At 43.9% G+C, this 12,769-nt stretch overlaps 1 protein-coding gene across 3 annotated transcripts in view; it reads left to right on the top strand.

Annotated features, from left to right (window-relative positions):
- Positions 1 to 3,361: 3,361 nt before the first annotated feature.
- The window catches only part of Icam2 (intercellular adhesion molecule 2), a 14,824-nt gene continuing 5,416 nt past the window's right edge, over positions 3,362 to 12,769 (top strand). Inside the window, exons 1-2 of one of the 3 annotated variants that reach the window (XM_010616756.3) lie at positions 3,372 to 3,445; positions 3,927 to 4,008. The gene's annotated coding sequence lies outside the window, so the exon portion shown is untranslated. Of the gene's footprint in view, positions 3,446 to 3,926; positions 4,009 to 12,769 lie in introns of all 3 variants that reach the window. The other 2 variants (XM_010616754.3, XM_010616755.2) reach the window with 2 other exon arrangements.

Genomic DNA, 12,769 nt, shown 5'->3' with positions numbered 1-12,769 from the left:
TATTGTCGGAATGGACACACTTCCAACATTGATTCACAGATCTAACACAATCCAAATCAGAATTTCAACAGCATTTTTCATAGAACTGTACAAAACAATCCTAAAATTCGTATGGAACCAGACGAAACCCAGAATAGCAAAAGCAATCCTGTGTAACAAGAGCAAAGCAGGAGGCATCACAACCCAGGATTTGAAGTTATATTACAAAGCTACAGATAGTGACTAAAAAACAAACAAACAAAAAAACCAGACATATGGGTCAATGGAACAGGACAGAGGAAGTGAAACCAACCCAAGGTACACTGAGCTATATGATCTTTGACAAGGGGTCCAAAAGTGTAACACTGGAGGAAAGATAGCCTCTTCAATAGATGCTGTTGAGAAAACTGGCTCTCCACATGCAGAAGATTGTCTAGACCCATACCTCTCATCAAGTACTAAACTAAAATCAAAATGGATCAAAGAACTAACTGTTATACCAGAACAACCTGCTGGAAGACAAGATAGGCAAACTCTTAAAGTTCTAGGCATAGGTAAGGACTTTCCATACAGAACCCCAGGTGCACAGAAAATCATTCTGAGAGTCATTGGATGGGATCACATCAACTTAAAAAGCTTGTACACGGCAAAAGAAATAACCAACAGTAAGGGGACAACCTATAGAATGGGAAAAACATTTGCCAGCAATTTCTCAGACAGAGGACTCATCTAGAATATAAAAAGAACTAAAGAAAAAAAAATAGACCCTTCCAAATAAAAGATTCAATCAAAAAGTGAGCAAGTAAAGCAAATATATACTTCACAAAAGGAGTACAAATGGCCCATAAATGTGTGAAGAAATGTTCACCATCTCTGGCTATTAGAGAAAGGCAAATTAAAACACTGAGGTTCCATCTTACCTCAGGAAGAATGGCCATCATCCAGAAATTAAATAACAATAAATGCTGGAGAGGCTGCAGGAAAAAAAAGAAACACTCCTGCACTGTGGGTGAGAATGTAAGCTGGTATAACCGCTAGGGACATCAGTATGGAGATTCCTCAAAAAACGGAAACTAGAAGTCCCTGTTGACCCAGCTATTCCCTGACCAGACGTCTTCCCGAAAGACTTAGAGACTTCATGCTACAGTGTCACGTGCACACCCTTGTTTATAGCAACACAGTTCATAGGAGCTAATCTTGGAGACCATATGTGTGCATCAACCAATGAATGCATAAAGAAAGTGTGATGCTTACACACGGCGGAGCACTACTCTGCCATAAAGTTACATTTGAGGCCTTTGTAGGAAAATGGATGTGCGCTGAGACCATAACCGCAAGTGAAGTGCATCAGACACACAAGTTGAAATATATTTCTCTTATATGGGAAACCCAGAGAAAAATTAAGAGCAAAATAAAAGGTAAATAAAAGGAAGTAGGAGATAGATCATTCTCTAAGGGGAAGGGGGATCAAGAGATGGAAGAAAGGAGGAGGGCGTGAAGGGAAAGGGAATGAAAAAAGAAATTAAGGTATGCACACGTGCTGACTTCCCACAAAGCGTCTAAATATTACATATGTACAACACACATGTACTAATGATCTAACATTTAGAGAAAAAGTTGCTCCAGAGCTGGCAGACCCATGGCCTCATGGTCTGCACTGTTCTGTGGTCACTGTCATCATTGATCTGTGACTTTCCTAGCCGGAAGTTCAAGCAGTATGTGTCCTGCTGTGTGTCCTGCTGTGTATCTTGCTGTGTGTCCTGCTGTGTGTCCTGCTGTGAGGCCGGCCCAGGGAAGCAAGAGCCTCTGCTCGTGACTGAGCCTGGCTGTCTGCCCAGCACCCAACTTTCTGCTTCTTTGTACAAAATCACTCTCTGAGAGTAATTTATTTTTTAACTGCTGTGTGAGGTGGCAGATATGCAGAGGCCTGAGAGGCTCGTGGTTCTTGGTCACTAACAGAAGTGAAGTCAGGACACAGCCCGGGACCCTGCCACTCTGAAAACTGGACAGACAACAGGGGCAGGACAGGTGGCTCATCCCGGAACTGCCTCGTCCACTGAGGGTCCCAAATAGCTCAGAAACTGCTCATCAAAAGAGGGGGCCAGGGATGTAGCTCAGGGGTGCCGCCGCCTGCCTCACAAGCATCAAGTCCCAAGTCCCATTCCCAGTACCAAAAAATACATAAATAAATAAATAAAATAAGAAATAAAGAGGACACAGAGGAAAACAAGGTGGCAGATCCTATGAAAAATCAAACACAGAATTACCATATGAAGCAGCAATTCCACTTGGAGATGCACATCCAAAAGAATCGAAAGCATGGTCTCCAACAGGTAATTGTACACCGCGTTCATAGCAGCAATACTTACAGCAGCCAAAAATGTGGAAGCAACCCAGACACCTGTGGACAGGTGACTGGATAGGCAAAATGAGGTGCATAACAACACACGTGGGAGTAGTCAGGGTTCAGCTCTGAAAGGAAGGGCACTGGGAGGACGGGGTTTAGATCCGTGGTTCCACTGCCTGCCTCGCAAGAGCAAGGTCCCTAGTTTGATCTCCGGTACAAAAACAAAAGGGCATTCGGACACATGCTCCCACAAGGACGAACTTCGAAGATGTCACGCTAAGTGAAATAAGCCAGCCACAAAAGGACAAATACCACATAGCTTCACGCATCTGAGGTCCCTAACCTAGCCTGACTCAGATGAAAAACAGATTGGGGCTGGGTGTGGTGGTGCACACCTGTAATCCCAGCACTCGGGAGGCTGAGGCAGGAGGATTGCTGTGAGTTCGAGACCAGCCTGGGCCACACAGTGAGTTCCAGGGCAGTCTAAACTACATAGTGAGACCCTGTCTCAAAAAATAAAAATAAAAATAAACCAAAGCCAAAACAAAAACAGATTGGGGATTGCCAGGGACTGGGGTGAGGGAGTTACTGTTTTGTGGACATAGAGATTTCATTTGGGAAGTTGAACAAGCTCTAGACATGGATGGTACTGCTGTCTGAAGAACAAAGCGGATCTGCTCAGTGCCACAGAACTGTCCGTTTAAAGTGGTCCACGTGGAGGCAGGTGTGATGGCACAGGCCTGTGATCCCAGCACCCAGGAAGGCTGAAGCAGGAGGACCACAAGTGCAAGCCCCATCTGGGGACCGAAGCAACTTAGTAAGACCCTGTCTCAAAATGAAAAATAAAAAAGGGTGAGAGATGTAGTTCAGTGTGAAGGCCCTGGGCGCAATCCCCAGTACTAAAACACAAAACAATTGCCACAGTGAAAAAGAAAAAAGAGAAAAACGGGTAGTGAATTTCTGTTTTGGGGTGGAGCCGGGTCACATGAAGCACGTGGCCCTGGGGGACTGGAGGGAGACAGACGCTTGCATTAAATGCCGAGCTGGGGGCAGGGCCGCCACACAGGCAGCTGGTCGTGCTTTTCCTGCCCAGACCTGGCTGGACCGGAGCCCACAGGGGTAAGTTACAGCCTCTCACTTTGCCTCAGACTAAGTATGGCCATGGGGAAAGAGTTGTGGACAGTATGAAGGCCCGAGTTCGAGTTTCTCCCCCTCTAGGAGCCTCAGTTTCCCTCAGTAAGCATAATAGTTGGGGATCCCAGTTTCTCAAGCTCCAGATCCCCTCTTCAAGTTCCCTTCTGCCTGGTCTCCAGCCCGCCTCTGCCTTGGTTTGTTTCTTTTTTTTTTTTTGGTACTGGGGATCAAACTCGGGTCTTGTGCTTGCGAGGCAGGCAGCGGAACCACTGAGCTAAATCCCCAGCCCCTTGTTTCTTGTTTTTTACCTTCTTCTTCCCCTTCCTCTTGTGCTCTGGCCTCTGGTAACCTGGGTGCAAATCTAGAAATGTAGGGCTGTGTCCCTACCCCAGGGCCGCAGGCGTCTGACAGGGCCAGCCCCTTCCTCCCCGCCACATCGAGGCTAAGTGGTCAATCTCACCCACAGGAACCCTACCTGCCTCGCTTAGAGCGCACTTTCCAGCTTGTGGCTGTCATTCCCACCTACGGGGCCTCTTCTTGACGGACGTGTAAGAATTTCATTTTCTTCTAATTTCATTTTCTTCTCTCCTCTGTCTGCCGAGCTGCCTTGCTTTGGAGCCAGCTGATTATGGACAGAATCCTCTAGAAACTGTGAGCTAAATACACCTTTCACCCTTAAAAAAGTATTTACTCATTCACTGATTTATTTTCAGTACTGAGGATTGAATCCAGAGGCCTTTGCACTATACTACATCCAGCCCTTTCTTTATTTTTTATTTGGGGACAGAGTTATGCTAAGTTGCCCAGACTGGGCTCCAAATCGTGACCTTCCTGCCTCAGCCTTCCAGATTGCAACGGCACATAAAAGACCATATGTGACATACATAGCATTGTACTGCACAGTAATGTAAGGAACGCTTCTGAGCAGCAGGCCCCGCAGGGATGGGATGTCACTGAGGGTTCATTGTTTACCTGCTCATTTGCTGCTTGCCTCCCACCTATAGGTGACCACTTTCCAGAAGTTTGTGTTTATTATTCTCTTTTTTTCCTCTTAAAGTGCCTTATAGCATAGGCATGCTTATTTATTTTTATTTTATGAAACAAATCTATGATATTTACTTTGTTGTTGTTGTTGTCTTGGTACCGGGGATCGAACTCAGGACCTTGCCCTTGTGAGGCAGGCGGCGGCACCACTGAGCTAAATCCCCGGCCCTATGATATTTACTTTGCGTTGAGTACTGTACTAAATGCTTTAAAATATTAACTAATTTAATTCATACAACAACCCTATGAGGGAAATATCATCATTCCCATTTTACAGGGGTGGAGATCGAGGCATAAAGAGATTAAGTGATCTGCCCATGGTCACACAGTAGTTAGAAGTAAACACAGAATACGTCTCCTTGTTCCCAGTACAAAAGAGTTTGAAGGCACACATGTAAGAGTGAAATTGTAGATTTTAAGGTGTAAGAATATTCAGCTTGACAAGATAATATTTTATTGGGCGAGGGATTTAGCTCAGTGGTGTTGCCACCTGCCTTGCAAGCGCAAGGTCCCAAGTTTAATTTGGTCTCCTACTCCAGCTAAATTATTTTCCCTAAATGATGGCTTCCCTTATTGACCTCATGGGTTGCTGGTTAATTATGATCGTGGGGCCCGGTTGCTCTCTCTTGCAAGATAAGCAGATAAGCAGTGCCTCTTTTTTTTACAGCCCTGCTTGTGATGACCTCTATCTCCAGATGCCTGTGTTCTGTCACCAGATGTCTCAAGCATACCCAGCTCTCCTTTTCCTATGAGTATAAATCAATAAATACAGGATATACTCAGTGCCTTTAGTCTTTGCTGCCCAGAGCATCTTAGACTAACCAAGACCCAGCTTTCTCTTTGAATCTCTGTTTCTGTGTCTTTTGTTTATTGCATCTTATCACCTTCAGGAGATTGAGACCCATGGCCAGGGCTCTTGATAGATAACAAACTCACAGAGAAAGAAATTAGAAAAAAATGCCATTCACAATTGTATCAAGAAATATTAAATACTTAGGAACCAAGGAAGCAAAAAGCCTCTACGATGAAAACTATAATGCTCTGAAAAAGGAAATTGAAGAGGACATCAGAAAATGAATTACCTATTCTTGGGTAAGCATGGCCATACTTTTTTTTTGTTTTTGTTTTTGTTTTTGTTTTTGTTTTTTGAGACAGGGTCTCACTAGGTAGTTGAGACTGACCTGGAACTCACTATGTAGCCCAGGCTGGTCTCAAACTCACAGTGATCCTCCTGCCTCAGCCTCCCAAGTGTTGGGATTACAGGCGTGCCCTGCTAGCGTGGCCATACTTCTAATAGATTTCACACAATCTTAATAGAAATACCAACAGCATTCCCCAGAGAACTGGAAAAAACAATCCTAAAATTCATATGGAACCAGAAGAGACCCAGAATAACAAGAGCAATCCTGGCTAGTAAGGCATCACAGTCTATTTCATTATATGTGAATAAAAACTTTACAAGAAAATATAGAAGGGCATTTTTTATGTCACTCTGGTAAGGCCTCAGAATTGTCAATCAAAAGATGCAACAGTAGCCAGGAAAATTAAAATCATAACTGGGCTAGCAAAAGTTAAGAAATCTGACAAGGACAACTTTTGGAGAGGTTGAAGATCAACAAGAACTCTTACAAGGCTGTGTATTGGTTCCCTGAGAAATAATGTGTTATCTTTTTTTTTTTTGGATTAAACTTGGGACCTTGCGCTTGCAAGGCAGGTGGCAACACCACTGAGCTAAATCCCTCGCCCAATAAAATATTATCTTGTCAAGCTGAATATTCTTACACCTTAAAATCTACAATTTCACTCTTACATGTGTGCCTTCAAACTCTTTTGTACTGGGAACAAGGAGACGTATTCTGAGGTCTCAGCTGGAAGTTGGCTCAATAGGTCTCTGCCACTTCACAGACCAGGACTTAGATCTCTGTGGCAGCCGCTGGCAGAGGAGCTCTGCCTGCCCACCTCTGCCATCTGACGTGACCATACAAGTCCTATGGTGGTTTTGGCCGGACTCCTAATACAACACAGCCGAATTATGGAGAAGCAAGAGACGTGTGCCACTTATAGCTTACTAGTACTGGGCAGGGATGTCTGCTGCAATTACTGGTGTAAGGAATGTAGACAGAGTGCAGCAAATCATTGTGATTTGTGTGTGTTGATTTTGTATCCCTGCTACATTGCTGAAAATGGCTATTCATCATAAGAATCTTTGGGTGAAATTTCTTGGGTCTTCTGTGTAGAAGATCATATCGTCTGTATATCATGATACTTTGACTTTTTCCTGTCCTATATGTATATCCTTTTTATTTCTTCCCCTTGTTTGATTGCTGCAATGTTTTGAGGTGTACCCTGAACAGGAGCGGTGATAATGCACTTCCTTTTCTTGTTCCTGATATTTGAGGGACAGCTTTCGGGTCCCCCCCCCACTTAATATGATGTTGGCAGTATGTTTGTCACAAATGGCTTTCATCTGATTGAGATAAGGTCCTTCTAAACCTACTTTCTTCCGGAGGCTTTGTTTTGAATATTATGAATGGATGCTGGATTTTGTCAGGGGCTTTTTCTGCATCTATTGAGATGAGCCTGTGATATTTTTCCCTTGCTTATGTTTATGTGGTATATTTCACTTACTGATTTGTGTATGTTCAACCATCCTTACATCCCTGGGATGAATCCTGCTTGGTCATGGTGTATGATCCTTTTGATGATTCATTGCATTCTCCCCCTTGCTTATGTTTATGTGGTATATTTCACTTACTGATTTGTGTATGTTCAACCATCCTTACCTCCCTGGGATGAATCCTGCTTGGTCATGGTGTATGATCCTTTTGATGATTCATTGCATTCTCATGGCCAGTATTTTGTTGGGGTTTTTTCCATCTATGCCCATTGAAGAGATTGGCCTGTAGTTCACTTTTTTGGTTGGATCCTTGTCTGGTTTTGGAATCATGGTAATGCTAACTTCCAGGTATGACTTCATGGGGTCCTCCTTCCCTTTCAGTTTCTTAAAGAGTTTGAGGAGTACTGGCATCAGATCTTCCTTGAAGTTCTTATAGGTTTTGGCAGTGAATCCTTCAGGACCAGGGTTTTTCTTAGTTGATAGGTTTTTTTTTTAATTACTACTTCAATTTTATTGCCTGTTATTGCATTACTCAAAGTCTTTAAATCTTCTCGGTTCACTTTTGGTAATTCATATGTATCTAGAAATCTATCCCTTTCTTCTGAATTCGCCAATGTATTGGCGTACAGGTTGGCAAAGTGGTTGCTGGATATCTTCTCTAACTCTAGCCTGCCGTGAAGCAGTCACTCTCGGACTAAAATCCCACACTGTGTTTGCAGTTTACAATAGCCGTGGGCTTTTCTTAGGGCTAGCACCGCTAGACAATCCATTATTTCTCCCTGAAGGTGCCGATTCTCCAGGGCTTACCTTCTCTGCTAGAACAGTGGCCTCATCCACGATCGAGTTGGTTGGTTGGTCTGTGTCTCCGCAGCCCTGTGCTGAGGGGAAAATGCTAGAAGTTGGCAGGTGGACACGGAGACCTCTTCAGTTAGTGTCTGCTTTTCAGGGAAGCAATCTGAGTGTGTCTCTCTATAGGTCTTGGTCGCTGTCGAAGAGTCCCCACCTCCGTTCATTTGGGAGGGGAGGCTGCAAGTATTCAGCTCAGCACCCAGTTCTCCGGGAATGGGCTGCAGGATTTTTTGGTACCAGGGATTGAACTCAGGACCTTGAGCTTGCAAGGCAGGTGGCAAAACCACTGAGCCAAACCCCCAGCCCAATGGGCTGCAGTATTATTAATGACACCAAGGCAATCCAGACACTGGCAAACCCAGAAAACCAACTGGTAGTAACAACTATGCCACGTTGATTATAGAATAAAATCAGCAACACTAATAGCATCAAAGTCAAACTGGATATTGACATACTCTAAGAATCAACAATGTGGACCTGGGATTTAGCTCAGCGGTTCGGTGCCCTGCCTTGCAAGCGCAAGGACCTGAGTTCAATCCCCGGTACCAAACAAACAAACAAAAAAAAAATCAACAATGTAACCCTTAACCATAGAAAAGAGATCTATAACTATAGTATAAATACTAAGACAAACCAAATATTGACCTACAGTAAATATCTACTAAATAGAACATCTTTATCTCCACTAACAATAGAATAGTATGCAATTGTAAAAGCCTAGTTAACTACCTAAAGATTCATAAAGCTTATTTGCTATACTAAACCAGAGAGGGTGGAGAACAGGAGCATGAAAAAAAGTAAACTGTGAAAAATTAAGCAATGGAAGATGAGAAGGAGGCGAGAAAAGTGAAGTAAAGGATTCTATTAAGGAGTATAAGGAAATTGATAGTGTCAAATGAAAGTAACAGAAAAGAATAAGCAAGAAAAAAGAAAAACTAGGACAAGGCATGGTGGTGATGCCTATAATCCCAGCACTTGGGAGACTGAGGCAGGAGGATCGCTGTGAGTTTGAGACCAGCCTGGGCTACACAGTGAGTTCCAGGTCAGTCTCAACTACATAGTGAGACCCTGTCTCAAAAAACCAAAAAAGAAAAACTAGGGAGCAAAATGAAAGAAAAAGGGAAAAATAAGAAAAAAAGATTAAAAGAGGGAAAAATAGAAGGAAAAAAACCCAAAAAGACAAAGAAGGAGGAAAGAACTCTAAACACCCCCCCACACACAAAAGAAATACCAACAACAACAACAATAACAAAGAGTCCAAAAAACATTCCTCTGTATTTCCCAATAAATGGTTTCCTTCCAGGATCTGCAGTCTTAGAATCCAGCAGGTCATGACCCTCTCCACCCGGCTTTACAGGCTGTGGGTCTGTGAGGTGACTCCTACCATCCCCCGACCTTAGCGACCACCCAAGCTGGGAAGCATCCCGTTCACACACAAACAGGAAAGCAGTCAGACCAGCGATCTCTGAGATCCCTGCTCGGTGGAGGCAGCGGAGTGCGGGCTCAAGCCGACCACTTGGACCCAGTGCTAGCAGTTTCAGATCCACCGGCCTCTGAAAGCCACACTTGCCAGGCCTGGACTCCTACAGAGTGCAGGGCCTGTACTCTTCCTGGCCGAAGCTTGAATTCTCTCTCCACGCCGTCTCCTGTGGCTCTCACCCAGGCACAGTGATGTGGCAGCACTGGGAATCTCGCGCTCTTCTGTGGCTCAGTTCCACGCAATCAACCCCTTCCGAAAATGACGCTGGTTAATCGCTCTCTGAAAACGCAGTGGGTGCTGCTCTGGGTTTCTTCTCCAACTGTACCCCACAGTGAATCGGTCCCTCTTGGAGTAAAGCTCCATGTGGCTTTTGCAGTTTACAACAGCCCTGGGCTTTTCTTGGGGCCAGCACTCCTGGTTCATCCGTTGTTTCTCCTGAAACTGCAGACTCTCCAGTGCTCACCTTCTCTCCTGGGGCACTGATTTCTTTTTTCTTTTTCTTTTTTTTTTGGTGAGATAGGATCTCACTATGTAGTTGAGACTGACCTAGAACTCATCATGTAGCCCAGGCTGCTCTGGAACTCACAGCGATCCTCCTGCCTCAGCCTCCCGAGGGCTGGGATTACAGGCGTGCGCCCCCATGCCTGGTTCTGGGGCACTGATTTCATCCACGATCAGATTAGTCAGTCAGTCGGTGCCCCCGTAGCCCTGTGCTGAGGGGAACCACAATGCAGAACCAGCTGGGAGTTGGCAGGTAGACACAGCCAAGGAGCTCAGTCCACAGGGCATCACAGGGCTGATCTTCCCATGGTGTGGCATGGCCTGACTGCAACTGGGGAAGTATTTACACCTTTATAATACTGTGTCTCCTGTCCATAAGCACAGTTATCTCTTCATTTATTTAGATTCTTTTAAAAGTCTTCCAATAAAGTTTTATAATTTTTTAATTACAGGTCTTCTAGGTGTAAGTTTTACAACATTTATTCCTATCTTTATTGGCTATTATAAATGCAGTATTTAAAATCTCATTCTATATGCTACTGATAGGCTACAAAAGCAATGTATTTTTTTGAATATTGATCATACAGCTAGCTACTCTGCTAAAATTTTTTATTTTGAATCATTTGTCTAATGACTTTTTGGATGTTCTGCTAGGTCATACCACATACAAATACTGGTGGTTTTGTTGTTCGCTAATCCTTAGGTTTACACTAATTAATTAGTTAATGAATTAATTTAGTTCTACTTCACTGTTTAGGACCTTTGGGGAAATGTTAAAAGGAGGCAGAGAGTAGCCAGGCATGGTGGTGCACACCTGTAATCCCAGCATTCAGGAGGCTGAGGCAGGAGGATCTCTGCAAGTTAGAGGCAAATTGGAACTCACAAATAGTGAGTTCAAGGCCAGCCTGAACTACATAGCAAGATCTTGTCTCAAAAACAAAACAAAACAATGGAGTTGGGGATTTAGCTCAGTGGTGCCATGCCTGCCTCACAAGTACAAGGTCCTGGGGGAAAAAAAGTTTTCCAAAAACAAGACAAAACAAAACAAAATGAAAAACCAAAAACAACAACAAAAAAAGCAGTGATCATAATTTTGAAGGAAATTCTAAATTTTATTCATTAAAAATAAATGCTTTTTGGGGCCAGGGATTTAGCTCAGTGGTTTTGCCACCTGCCTCACAAGCACAAGATTGTGAGTTTGATCCCCAGTACCCCCCCAAAAAAGAAGTGCTTTTCTTATCACATTAAATAATTTCCTTCTAGCCAGGCATGGAGGTGCACACCTGTAATCCCAGCACTCGGGAGGCTGAGGCAGGAGGATCACTGTGAGTTCGAGGCCAGCCTGGGCTACATAGTGAGTTCCAGGTCAGTCTCAACTACATAGTGAGGCCCTGTCTCAACCCCCCCCCAAATTTCCTTCTAATTTTTTAGGTATTTATTAGAAAATCTACTGAACACTGTCAACACGTACTTTTGGGTTTTGTTTTTAGAATCTGTTAAGATATTTTTTTTTTTCTTCTTAAATCTACTAATGTAAGTTTTTAGTTTGGACTCCTTCAAAAGCAAAGCTGGAGCAAGGACGTAGGTTCAGGCAAGTTCTGTGAGAGATGATTCCAGGGAGTAAAGCATGTGCAGGGTTGGGAAAGGGAGGCGGAAAGGAGGGAAAGCGAATTTCAAGGAGTTGGGTCACGGTGCAGCGGGAGGCAGAGGGAGTCCGTGGTGCCGAGACCTCAGAGCAGACAGAGCCAGCAGGAGGGAGGGGCTGGAGCGCATCCCAGGCTCCCGTCACCCTTTAGGGTTACGGTGCATATTAAGGACCTTAACTCTCCCTCACTCCGAGAGCATTAAAGATGTCCCCGAGGACAAAAACAAAGGTGAGGGGACACAGCTTGCGCAAAGCAATCCACTGTCTGAAGGTGAAGTGAGGAGAGTCGCCGTGATGAGACTCGAACCACCACATCTGAGTTTCCGACGTAGCAGCTAACGTTTGTTAGGCGTTCCTTCTACGGTTATGAACGCAACGCAAATGTAATGTCTTACATTTTTCATACGCCGCAGGTTTGATTTACTAATATTTTTTACTTATAATTGTTGAGTTTATAAGTGCTATCGGATTTTAATATTCCTTTCTTGTGCTTTGCTTGTCTTGTGAAGAAAAAGTAGCAATACAGAAAGAGTTCAGAGTGTTCCTCCACCTACCATTCTCCAAAAGTTTTTATAAAAGTAGATTTACCTTAGCTAGCCATAGTGGTATAACCCCAGCTGCTCAGCAGACTGAGGCAGGAGGATCACAAGTTCAACCCCAGCCTGAGCAATTTAATAAGACTCTGTCCCAAAATTTCAAAAATTTTTAAAAGCCTGGGGCTGTAGCTTGGTGGTGGAATACCCCCACTACCACAGATTTCCAGTACCACAGAGAAAGAGGAAGAAAAAAGAAAGAAAGAAAGAAAAAGAAAATTAGATTACCTCAATTTGAACATCTATAAAACTATGCTGAACTGCCATTTTCTTTATGGAACAATGTTAATTTTAAAAAGTTTCTTTGAGGGACTGGGGATTTAGCTCAGTGGTTCTGCTGCCTGCCTTGAAAGAGCGAGGTCCCGAGTTCAATCCCTGGTACAAAAAAAAAAAAGTCTTTGAGACAGGGTCTTTCTCTGTCTCTGGCTGGCCTTAAGCTCACTGTGTACCCCAGGCTGTCCTTAAACTCTCAGTGACCCTCCTGCCTCAGCCTCCCAAGTTTCTAGACATATGCCACCATACCTGGGTATGGGAATGGGAAAATTTAAAGTTGCTGATTCAACTTCTTAAATATTATAGA

This window comes from Fukomys damarensis, unplaced genomic scaffold (assembly GCF_012274545.1).
Source record: "Fukomys damarensis isolate Sample0158 unplaced genomic scaffold, DMR_v1.0_HiC HiC_scaffold_23, whole genome shotgun sequence".
In the NCBI taxonomy this organism is placed as follows: domain Eukaryota; kingdom Metazoa; phylum Chordata; class Mammalia; order Rodentia; family Bathyergidae; genus Fukomys; species Fukomys damarensis.
This window is presented reverse-complemented; position numbering and strand designations above follow the sequence as displayed.